We start from the raw sequence: 12,434 nt of genomic DNA, 5'->3' as shown, positions 1-12,434 counted from the left end.
CCTTTTGGATAAACAGACATATTAGGCAAGCATTTTGGAGCTTTCACCTAAATAACTACAGGTGGTGAGATAAGCTGCACAATATAATTGACCTTTCAGTATATTGTTGCACACACACCATCTATTTAGCAAATGCCCTTGTTATCAACAGCAGCCTTTTAAACTCACCTGAGCTAACAGGTATGTGAGCTGGTTACTCTGCTGCGCTTAAAATTTCTTTTTTGGTTTGCTACAATGCCTTTTCTGAAACGTTGTCTCCCTCTGCTGGAACACTGACTTCTTTCATTTAATGCCTGCAGACTATAAAAGAGAAACCAACCCAAAAAGTTTGGTTGATTAGTCTGTGGCATTCTTTTAAACTGTTGCTTATGGCGGTCTCTGTGAGCTTCTCAGTGACATTCAGCCATCCAGGTATCCCGCCTGCAGTAGACGGAATGTGGCAATGGAACGCTGGCTGCGCGTGTCATAATAGGCTCTGAGCCTTTAAATACCTGCGCACAGCAGCAGCCACCTTCAGTCTGCTGCTGGACAGCCAGCAGCAGCAGCAGCAGGAGAGGTAATTAATCAGCAACCCTCCTGCTAAGGGTAGACAGCTGCTCGTTCCAACCCCCCCCCGCCTTAATTGGTTCTCCTCCCTTCCAACGGTGTTGAGGCGGGTGGGAACAGCCGGGGGTTGAGGGTACTGTGCTAAAAGAGGTGGAGTTATGCAGATCTAAAACGCGTGGATTGCAGCAGCAGCAAGCCGAAAAGTGCAGGCATGTGAGGGATCTAGAGGTTGACAGCATGTCTTCTTAACGGGAGTCCAGGTGGCCATCTCCACAAATGGACTTTTCAGAATCCTTGGGTGGCACCGTAGTCGGAAACCAATTTTGGTTATCGCTTCTCGGCCTTTTGGCTAAGATCAAGTGTAGTATCTGTTCTTATCAGTTTAATATCTGATACGTCCCCTATCTGGGGACCATATATTAAATGGATTTTTAGAACAGGGAGATGGAAAAAGAGCTTGCTCTGTCCACTCCACGCATTGACCTGGTATTGCAGTATCTCCAGGACCGGTGCACCCCTTCTTTAATGCAGTTTCTAAAATCAGAAAGAATTGAATTCAATGCTTTTTGTTCATTTTGCTTGTTTGTCGGATTTTGGGATGGACTCTTTGGCTTTGCTTTTCTTCTCCTCATTGGATTTTTCATGTTAAAAGTTGCAGAAGCCAGATGACAAGCTCATTTTGGTTCAGCTTCAGCAACTGTGCATTGCATTGCCATGTAATGTAATGTAATGCAATGCTATCTATCTAGCTCTCCCCCTATACTTCCTTTTGGATAAACAGACATATTAGGCAAGCATTTTGGAGCTTTCACCTAAATAACTACAGGTGGTGAGATAAGCTGCACAATATAATTGACCTTTCAGTATATTGTTGCACACACACCATCTATTTAGCAAATGCCCTTGTTATCAACAGCAGCCTTTTAAACTCACCTGAGCTAACAGGTATGTGAGCTGGTTACTCTGCTGCGCTTAAAATTTCTTTTTTGGTTTGCTACAATGCCTTTTCTGAAACGTTGTCTCCCTCTGCTGGAACACTGACTTCTTTCATTTAATGCCTGCAGACTATAAAAGAGCAACCAACCCAAAAAGTTTGGTTGATTAGTCTGTGGCATTCTTTTAAACTGTTGCTTATGGCGGTCTCTGTGAGCTTCTCAGTGACATTCAGCCATCCAGGTATCCCGCCTGCAGTAGACGGAATGTGGCAATGGAACGCTGGCTGCGCGTGTCATAATAGGCTCTGAGCCTTTATATACCTGCGCACAGCAGCAGCCACCTTCAGTCTGCTGCTGGACAGCCAGCAGCAGCAGCAGCAGGAGAGGTAATTAATCAGCAACCCTCCTGCTAAGGGTAGACAGCTGCTCGTTCCACCCCCCCCCCCCGCCTTAATTGGTTCTCCTCCCTTCCAACGGTGTTGAGGCGGGTGGGAACAGCCGGGGGTTGAGGGTACTGTGCTAAAAGAGGTGGAGTTATGCAGATCTAAAACGCGTGGATTGCAGCAGCAGCAAGCCGAAAAGTGCAGGCATGTGAGGGATCTAGAGGTTGACAGCATGTCTTCTTAACGGGAGTCCAGGTGGCCATCTCCACAAATGGACTTTTCAGAATCCTTGGGTGGCACCGTAGTCGGAAACCAATTCTGGTTATCGCTTCTCGGCCTTTTGGCTAAGATCAAGTGTAGTATCTGTTCTTATCAGTTTAATATCTGATACGTCCCCTATCTGGGGACCATATATTAAATGGATTTTTAGAACAGGGAGATGGAAAAAGAGCTTGCTCTGTCCACTCCACGCATTGACCTGGTATTGCAGTATCTCCAGGACCGGTGCACCCCTTCTTTAATGCAGTTTCTAAAATCAGAAAGAATTGAATTCAATGCTTTTTGTTCATTTTGCTTGTTTGTCGGATTTTGGGATGGACTCTTTGGCTTTGCTTTTCTTCTCCTCATTGGATTTTTCATGTTAAAAGTTGCAGAAGCCAGATGACAAGCTCATTTTGGTTCAACTTCAGCAACTGTGCATTGCATTGCCATGTAATGTAATGTAATGCAATGCTATCTATCTAGCTCTCCCTCTATACTTCCTTTTGGATAAACAGACATATTAGGCAAGCATTTTGGAGCTTTCACCTAAATAACTACAGGTGGTGAGATAAGCTGCACAATATAATTGACCTTTCAGTATATTGTTGCACACACACCATCTATTTAGCAAATGCCCTTGTTATCAACAGCAGCCTTTTAAACTCACCTGAGCTAACAGGTATGTGAGCTGGTTACTCTGCTGCGCTTAAAATTTCTTTTTTGGTTTGCTACAATGCCTTTTCTGAAACGTTGTCTCCCTCTGCTGGAACACTGACTTCTTTCATTTAATGCCTGCAGACTATAAAAGAGAAACCAACCCAAAAAGTTTGGTTGATTAGTCTGTGGCATTCTTTTAAACTGTTGCTTATGGCGGTCTCTGTGAGCTTCTCAGTGACATTCAGCCATCCAGGTATCCCGCCTGCAGTAGACGGAATGTGGCAATGGAACGCTGGCTGCGCGTGTCATAATAGGCTCTGAGCCTTTATATACCTGCGCACAGCAGCAGCCACCTTCAGTCTGCTGCTGGACAGCCAGCAGCAGCAGCAGCAGCAGGAGAGGTAATTAATCAGCAACCCTCCTGCTAAGGGTAGACAGCTGCTCGTTCCACCCCCCCCCCGCCTTAATTGGTTCTCCTCCCTTCCAACGGTGTTGAGGCGGGTGGGAACAGCCGGGGGTTGAGGGTACTGTGCTAAAAGAGGTGGAGTTATGCAGATCTAAAACGCGTGGATTGCAGCAGCAGCAAGCCGAAAAGTGCAGGCATGTGAGGGATCTAGAGGTTGACAGCATGTCTTCTTAACGGGAGTCCAGGTGGCCATCTCCACAAATGGACTTTTCAGAATCCTTGGGTGGCACCGTAGTCGGAAACCAATTCTGGTAATCGCTTCTCGGCCTTTTGGCTAAGATCAAGTGTAGTATCTGTTCTTATCAGTTTAATATCTGATACGTCCCCTATCTGGGGACCATATATTAAATGGATTTTTAGAACAGGGAGATGGAAAAAGAGCTTGCTCTGTCCACTCCACGCATTGACCTGGTATTGCAGTATCTCCAGGACCGGTGCACCCCTTCTTTAATGCAGTTTCTAAAATCAGAAAGAATTGAATTCAATGCTTTTTGTTCATTTTGCTTGTTTGTCGGATTTTGGGATGGACTCTTTGGCTTTGCTTTTCTTCTCCTCATTGGATTTTTCATGTTAAAAGTTGCAGAAGCCAGATGACAAGCTCATTTTGGTTCAACTTCAGCAACTGTGCATTGCATTGCCATGTAATGTAATGTAATGCAATGCTATCTATCTAGCTCTCCCTCTATACTTCCTTTTGGATAAACAGACATATTAGGCAAGCATTTTGGAGCTTTCACCTAAATAACTACAGGTGGTGAGATAAGCTGCACAATATAATTGACCTTTCAGTATATTGTTGCACACACACCATCTATTTAGCAAATGCCCTTGTTATCAACAGCAGCCTTTTAAACTCACCTGAGCTAACAGGTATGTGAGCTGGTTACTCTGCTGCGCTTAAAATTTCTTTTTTGGTTTGCTACAATGCCTTTTCTGAAACGTTGTCTCCCTCTGCTGGAACACTGACTTCTTTCATTTAATGCCTGCAGACTATAAAAGAGAAACCAACCCAAAAAGTTTGGTTGATTAGTCTGTGGCATTCTTTTAAACTGTTGCTTATGGCGGTCTCTGTGAGCTTCTCAGTGACATTCAGCCATCCAGGTATCCCGCCTGCAGTAGACGGAATGTGGCAATGGAACGCTGGCTGCGCGTGTCATAATAGGCTCTGAGCCTTTATATACCTGCGCACAGCAGCAGCCACCTTCAGTCTGCTGCTGGACAGCCAGCAGCAGCAGCAGCAGCAGGAGAGGTAATTAATCAGCAACCCTCCTGCTAAGGGTAGACAGCTGCTCGTTCCAACCCCCCCCCCGCCTTAATTGGTTCTCCTCCCTTCCAACGGTGTTGAGGCGGGTGGGAACAGCCGGGGGTTGAGGGTACTGTGCTAAAAGAGGTGGAGTTATGCAGATCTAAAACGCGTGGATTGCAGCAGCAGCAAGCCGAAAAGTGCAGGCATGTGAGGGATCTAGAGGTTGACAGCATGTCTTCTTAACGGGAGTCCAGGTGGCCATCTCCACAAATGGACTTTTCAGAATCCTTGGGTGGCACCGTAGTCGGAAACCAATTCTGGTTATCGCTTCTCGGCCTTTTGGCTAAGATCAAGTGTAGTATCTGTTCTTATCAGTTTAATATCTGATACGTCCCCTATCTGGGGACCATATATTAAATGGATTTTTAGAACAGGGAGATGGAAAAAGAGCTTGCTCTGTCCACTCCACGCATTGACCTGGTATTGCAGTATCTCCAGGACCGGTGCACCCCTTCTTTAATGCAGTTTCTAAAATCAGAAAGAATTGAATTCAATGCTTTTTGTTCATTTTGCTTGTTTGTCGGATTTTGGGATGGACTCTTTGGCTTTGCTTTTCTTCTCCTCATTGGATTTTTCATGTTAAAAGTTGCAGAAGCCAGATGACAAGCTCATTTTGGTTCAACTTCAGCAACTGTGCATTGCATTGCCATGTAATGTAATGTAATGCAATGCTATCTATCTAGCTCTCCCTCTATACTTCCTTTTGGATAAACAGACATATTAGGCAAGCATTTTGGAGCTTTCACCTAAATAACTACAGGTGGTGAGATAAGCTGCACAATATAATTGACCTTTCAGTATATTGTTGCACACACACCATCTATTTAGCAAATGCCCTTGTTATCAACAGCAGCCTTTTAAACTCACCTGAGCTAACAGGTATGTGAGCTGGTTACTCTGCTGCGCTTAAAATTTCTTTTTTGGTTTGCTACAATGCCTTTTCTGAAACGTTGTCTCCCTCTGCTGGAACACTGACTTCTTTCATTTAATGCCTGCAGACTATAAAAGAGAAACCAACCCAAAAAGTTTGGTTGATTAGTCTGTGGCATTCTTTTAAACTGTTGCTTATGGCGGTCTCTGTGAGCTTCTCAGTGACATTCAGCCATCCAGGTATCCCGCCTGCAGTAGACGGAATGTGGCAATGGAACGCTGGCTGCGCGTGTCATAATAGGCTCTGAGCCTTTATATACCTGCGCACAGCAGCAGCAACCTTCAGTCTGCTGCTGGACAGCCAGCAGCAGCAGCAGCAGGAGAGGTAATTAATCAGCAACCCTCCTGCTAAGGGTAGACAGCTGCTCGTTCCACCCCCCCCCCCCGCCTTAATTGGTTCTCCTCCCTTCCAACGGTGTTGAGGCGGGTGGGAACAGCCGGGGGTTGAGGGTACTGTGCTAAAAGAGGTGGAGTTATGCAGATCTAAAACGCGTGGATTGCAGCAGCAGCAAGCCGAAAAGTGCAGGCATGTGAGGGATCTAGAGGTTGACAGCATGTCTTCTTAACGGGAGTCCAGGTGGCCATCTCCACAAATGGACTTTTCAGAATCCTTGGGTGGCACCGTAGTCGGAAACCAATTCTGGTTATCGCTTCTCGGCCTTTTGGCTAAGATCAAGTGTAGTATCTTTTGAAAAGGCAGTTTTGTCCTTGGGCTGCCCTAGTAAATTGATGCATATTACACACTGGTTTGGTGCACTTGTTAGTACGCCAGGTGGCTCATAGAGTTATCTGATGGAAAACATGGCCCTCCAGGATCGAAGTCACTAGGCTGGGTAAGTGTGAGGGCTTTGGAGCAATGTGCCCCAGGAGTAGGCGCCCTGGTGGGAGTCCAAGCTTACTGGGACTGGGAACCCCAGAAAGACTTGGCTTCGTAGCACGCCGCACCTTTGCCAATCATACTTTCTGAGCAACCCCCCCTATTCCTGGCCTCCGGGCTAGGAAGGGGAATTTTTATAAACCCGGTCGGAGGTCCGGTCAGCTTTGGGCTGAGAAACCAACACAGGCTCCAGCTCCACTAGGGTGGCAGCCTAGATGGAAGCTGGGAGCACGAAAACGGCTCTTCTCCGGCTTCGGCTAGGGAGAGCATCGGAGATCCCTGACCCTCGCTGTGGCCTTCTGGCTCGGAGGGATGGGGATGGTTTATTGGGGACCCTCTCCTCCGGGAAGGGTCCACATGAATCCTCGCCTCGTGCGCTGTTTTGGTGTGACTTCGGTCACATTTTTCAGTGCCTTGGATGCAGCTTCAATCAAAAAATCTGTTCTTATCAGTTTAATATCTGATACGTCCCCTATCTGGGGACCATATATTAAATGGATTTTTAGAACAGGGAGATGGAAAAAGAGCTTGCTCTGTCCACTCCACGCATTGACCTGGTATTGCAGTATCTCCAGGACCGGTGCACCCCTTCTTTAATGCAGTTTCTAAAATCAGAAAGAATTGAATTCAATGCTTTTTGTTCATTTTGCTTGTTTGTCGGATTTTGGGATGGACTCTTTGGCTTTGCTTTTCTTCTCCTCATTGGATTTTTCATGTTAAAAGTTGCAGAAGCCAGATGACAAGCTCATTTTGGTTCAACTTCAGCAACTGTGCATTGCATTGCCATGTAATGTAATGTAATGCAATGCTATCTATCTAGCTCTCCCTCTATACTTCCTTTTGGATAAACAGACATATTAGGCAAGCATTTTGGAGCTTTCACCTAAATAACTACAGGTGGTGAGATAAGCTGCACAATATAATTGACCTTTCAGTATATTGTTGCACACACACCATCTATTTAGCAAATGCCCTTGTTATCAACAGCAGCCTTTTAAACTCACCTGAGCTAACAGGTATGTGAGCTGGTTACTCTGCTGCGCTTAAAATTTCTTTTTTGGTTTGCTACAATGCCTTTTCTGAAACGTTGTCTCCCTCTGCTGGAACACTGACTTCTTTCATTTAATGCCTGCAGACTATAAAAGAGCAACCAACCCAAAAAGTTTGGTTGATTAGTCTGTGGCATTCTTTTAAACTGTTGCTTATGGCGGTCTCTGTGAGCTTCTCAGTGACATTCAGCCATCCAGGTATCCCGCCTGCAGTAGACGGAATGTGGCAATGGAACGCTGGCTGCGCGTGTCATAATAGGCTCTGAGCCTTTATATACCTGCGCACAGCAGCAGCCACCTTCAGTCTGCTGCTGGACAGCCAGCAGCAGCAGCAGCAGGAGAGGTAATTAATCAGCAACCCTCCTGCTAAGGGTAGACAGCTGCTCGTTCCACCCCCCCCCCGCCTTAATTGGTTCTCCTCCCTTCCAACGGTGTTGAGGCGGGTGGGAACAGCCGGGGGTTGAGGGTACTGTGCTAAAAGAGGTGGAGTTATGCAGATCTAAAACGCGTGGATTGCAGCAGCAGCAAGCCGAAAAGTGCAGGCATGTGAGGGATCTAGAGGTTGACAGCATGTCTTCTTAACGGGAGTCCAGGTGGCCATCTCCACAAATGGACTTTTCAGAATCCTTGGGTGGCACCGTAGTCGGAAACCAATTCTGGTTATCGCTTCTCGGCCTTTTGGCTAAGATCAAGTGTAGTATCTGTTCTTATCAGTTTAATATCTGATACGTCCCCTATCTGGGGACCATATATTAAATGGATTTTTAGAACAGGGAGATGGAAAAAGAGCTTGCTCTGTCCACTCCACGCATTGACCTGGTATTGCAGTATCTCCAGGACCGGTGCACCCCTTCTTTAATGCAGTTTCTAAAATCAGAAAGAATTGAATTCAATGCTTTTTGTTCATTTTGCTTGTTTGTCGGATTTTGGGATGGACTCTTTTGCTTTGCTTTTCTTCTCCTCATTGGATTTTTCATGTTAAAAGTTGCAGAAGCCAGATGACAAGCTCATTTTGGTTCAACTTCAGCAACTGTGCATTGCATTGCCATGTAATGTAATGTAATGCAATGCTATCTATCTAGCTCTCCCTCTATACTTCCTTTTGGATAAACAGACATATTAGGCAAGCATTTTGGAGCTTTCACCTAAATAACTACAGGTGGTGAGATAAGCTGCACAATATAATTGACCTTTCAGTATATTGTTGCACACACACCATCTATTTAGCAAATGCCCTTGTTATCAACAGCAGCCTTTTAAACTCACCTGAGCTAACAGGTATGTGAGCTGGTTACTCTGCTGCGCTTAAAATTTCTTTTTTGGTTTGCTACAATGCCTTTTCTGAAACGTTGTCTCCCTCTGCTGGAACACTGACTTCTTTCATTTAATGCCTGCAGACAATAAAAGAGAAACCAACCCAAAAAGTTTGGTTGATTAGTCTGTGGCATTCTTTTAAACTGTTGCTTATGGCGGTCTCTGTGAGCTTCTCAGTGACATTCAGCCATCCAGGTATCCCGCCTGCAGTAGACGGAATGTGGCAATGGAACGCTGGCTGCGCGTGTCATAATAGGCTCTGAGCCTTTATATACCTGCGCACAGCAGCAGCCACCTTCAGTCTGCTGCTGGACAGCCAGCAGCAGCAGCAGCAGGAGAGGTAATTAATCAGCAACCCTCCTGCTAAGGGTAGACAGCTGCTCGTTCCACCCCCCCCCCCCCGCCTTAATTGGTTCTCCTCCCTTCCAACGGTGTTGAGGCGGGTGGGAACAGCCGGGGGTTGAGGGTACTGTGCTAAAAGAGGTGGAGTTATGCAGATCTAAAACGCGTGGATTGCAGCAGCAGCAAGCCGAAAAGTGCAGGCATGTGAGGGATCTAGAGGTTGACAGCATGTCTTCTTAACGGGAGTCCAGGTGGCCATCTCCACAAATGGACTTTTCAGAATCCTTGGGTGGCACCGTAGTCGGAAACCAATTCTGGTTATCGCTTCTCGGCCTTTTGGCTAAGATCAAGTGTAGTATCTGTTCTTATCAGTTTAATATCTGATACGTCCCCTATCTGGGGACCATATATTAAATGGATTTTTAGAACAGGGAGATGGAAAAAGAGCTTGCTCTGTCCACTCCACGCATTGACCTGGTATTGCAGTATCTCCAGGACCGGTGCACCCCTTCTTTAATGCAGTTTCTAAAATCAGAAAGAATTGAATTCAATGCTTTTTGTTCATTTTGCTTGTTTGTCGGATTTTGGGATGGACTCTTTGGCTTTGCTTTTCTTCTCCTCATTGGATTTTTCATGTTAAAAGTTGCAGAAGCCAGATGACAAGCTCATTTTGGTTCAACTTCAGCAACTGTGCATTGCATTGCCATGTAATGTAATGTAATGCAATGCTATCTATCTAGCTCTCCCTCTATACTTCCTTTTGGATAAACAGACATATTAGGCAAGCATTTTGGAGCTTTCACCTAAATAACTACAGGTGGTGAGATAAGCTGCACAATATAATTGACCTTTCAGTATATTGTTGCACACACACCATCTATTTAGCAAATGCCCTTGTTATCAACAGCAGCCTTTTAAACTCACCTGAGCTAACAGGTATGTGAGCTGGTTACTCTGCTGCGCTTAAAATTTCTTTTTTGGTTTGCTACAATGCCTTTTCTGAAACGTTGTCTCCCTCTGCTGGAACACTGACTTCTTTCATTTAATGCCTGCAGACTATAAAAGAGAAACCAACCCAAAAAGTTTGGTTGATTAGTCTGTGGCATTCTTTTAAACTGTTGCTTATGGCGGTCTCTGTGAGCTTCTCAGTGACATTCAGCCATCCAGGTATCCCGCCTGCAGTAGACGGAATGTGGCAATGGAACGCTGGCTGCGCGTGTCATAATAGGCTCTGAGCCTTTAAATACCTGCGCACAGCAGCAGCCACCTTCAGTCTGCTGCTGGACAGCCAGCAGCAGCAGCAGCAGGAGAGGTAATTAATCAGCAACCCTCCTGCTAAGGGTAGACAGCTGCTCGTTCCAACCCCCCCCCCGCCTTAATTGGTTCTCCTCCCTTCCAACGGTGTTGAGGCGGGTGGGAACAGCCGGGGGTTGAGGGTACTGTGCTAAAAGAGGTGGAGTTATGCAGATCTAAAACGCGTGGATTGCAGCAGCAGCAAGCCGAAAAGTGCAGGCATGTGAGGGATCTAGAGGTTGACAGCATGTCTTCTTAACGGGAGTCCAGGTGGCCATCTCCACAAATGGACTTTTCAGAATCCTTGGGTGGCACCGTAGTCGGAAACCAATTCTGGTTATCGCTTCTCGGCCTTTTGGCTAAGATCAAGTGTAGTATCTGTTCTTATCAGTTTAATATCTGATACGTCCTCTATCTGGGGACCATATATTAAATGGATTTTTAGAACAGGGAGATGGAAAAAGAGCTTGCTCTGTCCACTCCACGCATTGACCTGGTATTGCAGTATCTCCAGGACCGGTGCACCCCTTCTTTAATGCAGTTTCTAAAATCAGAAAGAATTGAATTCAATGCTTTTTGTTCATTTTGCTTGTTTGTCGGATTTTGGGATGGACTCTTTGGCTTTGCTTTTCTTCTCCTCATTGGATTTTTCATGTTAAAAGTTGCAGAAGCCAGATGACAAGCTCATTTTGGTTCAGCTTCAGCAACTGTGCATTGCATTGCCATGTAATGTAATGTAATGCAATGCTATCTATCTAGCTCTCCCCCTATACTTCCTTTTGGATAAACAGACATATTAGGCAAGCATTTTGGAGCTTTCACCTAAATAACTACAGGTGGTGAGATAAGCTGCACAATATAATTGACCTTTCAGTATATTGTTGCACACACACCATCTATTTAGCAAATGCCCTTGTTATCAACAGCAGCCTTTTAAACTCACCTGAGCTAACAGGTATGTGAGCTGGTTACTCTGCTGCGCTTAAAATTTCTTTTTTGGTTTGCTACAATGCCTTTTCTGAAACGTTGTCTCCCTCTGCTGGAACACTGACTTCTTTCATTTAATGCCTGCAGACTATAAAAGAGCAACCAACCCAAAAAGTTTGGTTGATTAGTCTGTGGCATTCTTTTAAACTGTTGCTTATGGCGGTCTCTGTGAGCTTCTCAGTGACATTCAGCCATCCAGGTATCCCGCCTGCAGTAGACGGAATGTGGCAATGGAACGCTGGCTGCGCGTGTCATAATAGGCTCTGAGCCTTTATATACCTGCGCACAGCAGCAGCCACCTTCAGTCTGCTGCTGGACAGCCAGCAGCAGCAGCAGCAGGAGAGGTAATTAATCAGCAACCCTCCTGCTAAGGGTAGACAGCTGCTCGTTCCACCCCCCCCCCGCCTTAATTGGTTCTCCTCCCTTCCAACGGTGTTGAGGCGGGTGGGAACAGCCGGGGGTTGAGGGTACTGTGCTAAAAGAGGTGGAGTTATGCAGATCTAAAACGCGTGGATTGCAGCAGCAGCAAGCCGAAAAGTGCAGGCATGTGAGGGATCTAGAGGTTGACAGCATGTCTTCTTAACGGGAGTCCAGGTGGCCATCTCCACAAATGGACTTTTCAGAATCCTTGGGTGGCACCGTAGTCGGAAACCAATTCTGGTTATCGCTTCTCGGCCTTTTGGCTAAGATCAAGTGTAGTATCTGTTCTTATCAGTTTAATATCTGATACGTCCCCTATCTGGGGACCATATATTAAATGGATTTTTAGAACAGGGAGATGGAAAAAGAGCTTGCTCTGTCCACTCCACGCATTGACCTGGTATTGCAGTATCTCCAGGACCGGTGCACCCCTTCTTTAATGCAGTTTCTAAAATCAGAAAGAATTGAATTCAATGCTTTTTGTTCATTTTGCTTGTTTGTCGGATTTTGGGATGGACTCTTTGGCTTTGCTTTTCTTCTCCTCATTGGATTTTTCATGTTAAAAGTTGCAGAAGCCAGATGACAAGCTCATTTTGGTTCAACTTCAGCAACTGTGCATTGCATTGCCATGTAATGTAATGTAATGCAATGCTATCTATCTAGCTCTC

General features: G+C 45.7%; 9 non-coding genes and 1 pseudogene across 9 annotated transcripts; all 10 read left to right on the top strand.

Moving 5' to 3' along the window:
* Positions 1 to 875: 875 nt before the first annotated feature.
* On the top strand, positions 876 to 1,066 carry LOC141186265 (U2 spliceosomal RNA). Its single transcript, XR_012260604.1, has one exon. It is a non-coding gene; the product is annotated as a U2 spliceosomal RNA (small nuclear RNA).
* A 1,122-nt stretch (positions 1,067 to 2,188) lies between these two features.
* On the top strand, positions 2,189 to 2,379 carry LOC141186253 (U2 spliceosomal RNA). Its single transcript, XR_012260603.1, has one exon. It is a non-coding gene; the product is annotated as a U2 spliceosomal RNA (small nuclear RNA).
* A 1,123-nt stretch (positions 2,380 to 3,502) lies between these two features.
* Positions 3,503 to 3,693, top strand: LOC141186241 (U2 spliceosomal RNA). The gene has a single exon (XR_012260602.1). It is a non-coding gene; the product is annotated as a U2 spliceosomal RNA (small nuclear RNA).
* A 1,124-nt stretch (positions 3,694 to 4,817) lies between these two features.
* On the top strand, positions 4,818 to 5,008 carry LOC141186228 (U2 spliceosomal RNA). Its single transcript, XR_012260600.1, has one exon. It is a non-coding gene; the product is annotated as a U2 spliceosomal RNA (small nuclear RNA).
* Positions 5,009 to 6,130: 1,122 nt separating this feature from the next.
* Positions 6,131 to 6,246, top strand: LOC141186102 (U2 spliceosomal RNA; annotated as a pseudogene).
* A 524-nt stretch (positions 6,247 to 6,770) lies between these two features.
* Positions 6,771 to 6,952, top strand: LOC141185625 (U2 spliceosomal RNA). Its single transcript, XR_012260268.1, has one exon. It is a non-coding gene; the product is annotated as a U2 spliceosomal RNA (small nuclear RNA).
* A 1,120-nt stretch (positions 6,953 to 8,072) lies between these two features.
* On the top strand, positions 8,073 to 8,263 carry LOC141186215 (U2 spliceosomal RNA). Its single transcript, XR_012260599.1, has one exon. It is a non-coding gene; the product is annotated as a U2 spliceosomal RNA (small nuclear RNA).
* A 1,123-nt stretch (positions 8,264 to 9,386) lies between these two features.
* On the top strand, positions 9,387 to 9,577 carry LOC141186203 (U2 spliceosomal RNA). The gene has a single exon (XR_012260598.1). It is a non-coding gene; the product is annotated as a U2 spliceosomal RNA (small nuclear RNA).
* Positions 9,578 to 10,698: 1,121 nt separating this feature from the next.
* Positions 10,699 to 10,889, top strand: LOC141184402 (U2 spliceosomal RNA). The gene has a single exon (XR_012259161.1). It is a non-coding gene; the product is annotated as a U2 spliceosomal RNA (small nuclear RNA).
* Positions 10,890 to 12,009: 1,120 nt separating this feature from the next.
* LOC141186190 (U2 spliceosomal RNA) lies at positions 12,010 to 12,200 on the top strand. The gene has a single exon (XR_012260597.1). It is a non-coding gene; the product is annotated as a U2 spliceosomal RNA (small nuclear RNA).
* The last annotated feature ends 234 nt before the right edge of the window (positions 12,201 to 12,434 follow it).

The sequence above is a fragment of the Phyllobates terribilis genome, unplaced genomic scaffold (assembly GCF_046119375.1).
Source record: "Phyllobates terribilis strain yellow unplaced genomic scaffold, ASM4611937v1 Scaffold_40__1_contigs__length_11209783, whole genome shotgun sequence".
Taxonomy (NCBI): Eukaryota; Metazoa; Chordata; class Amphibia; order Anura; family Dendrobatidae; genus Phyllobates; species Phyllobates terribilis.
This window is presented reverse-complemented; position numbering and strand designations above follow the sequence as displayed.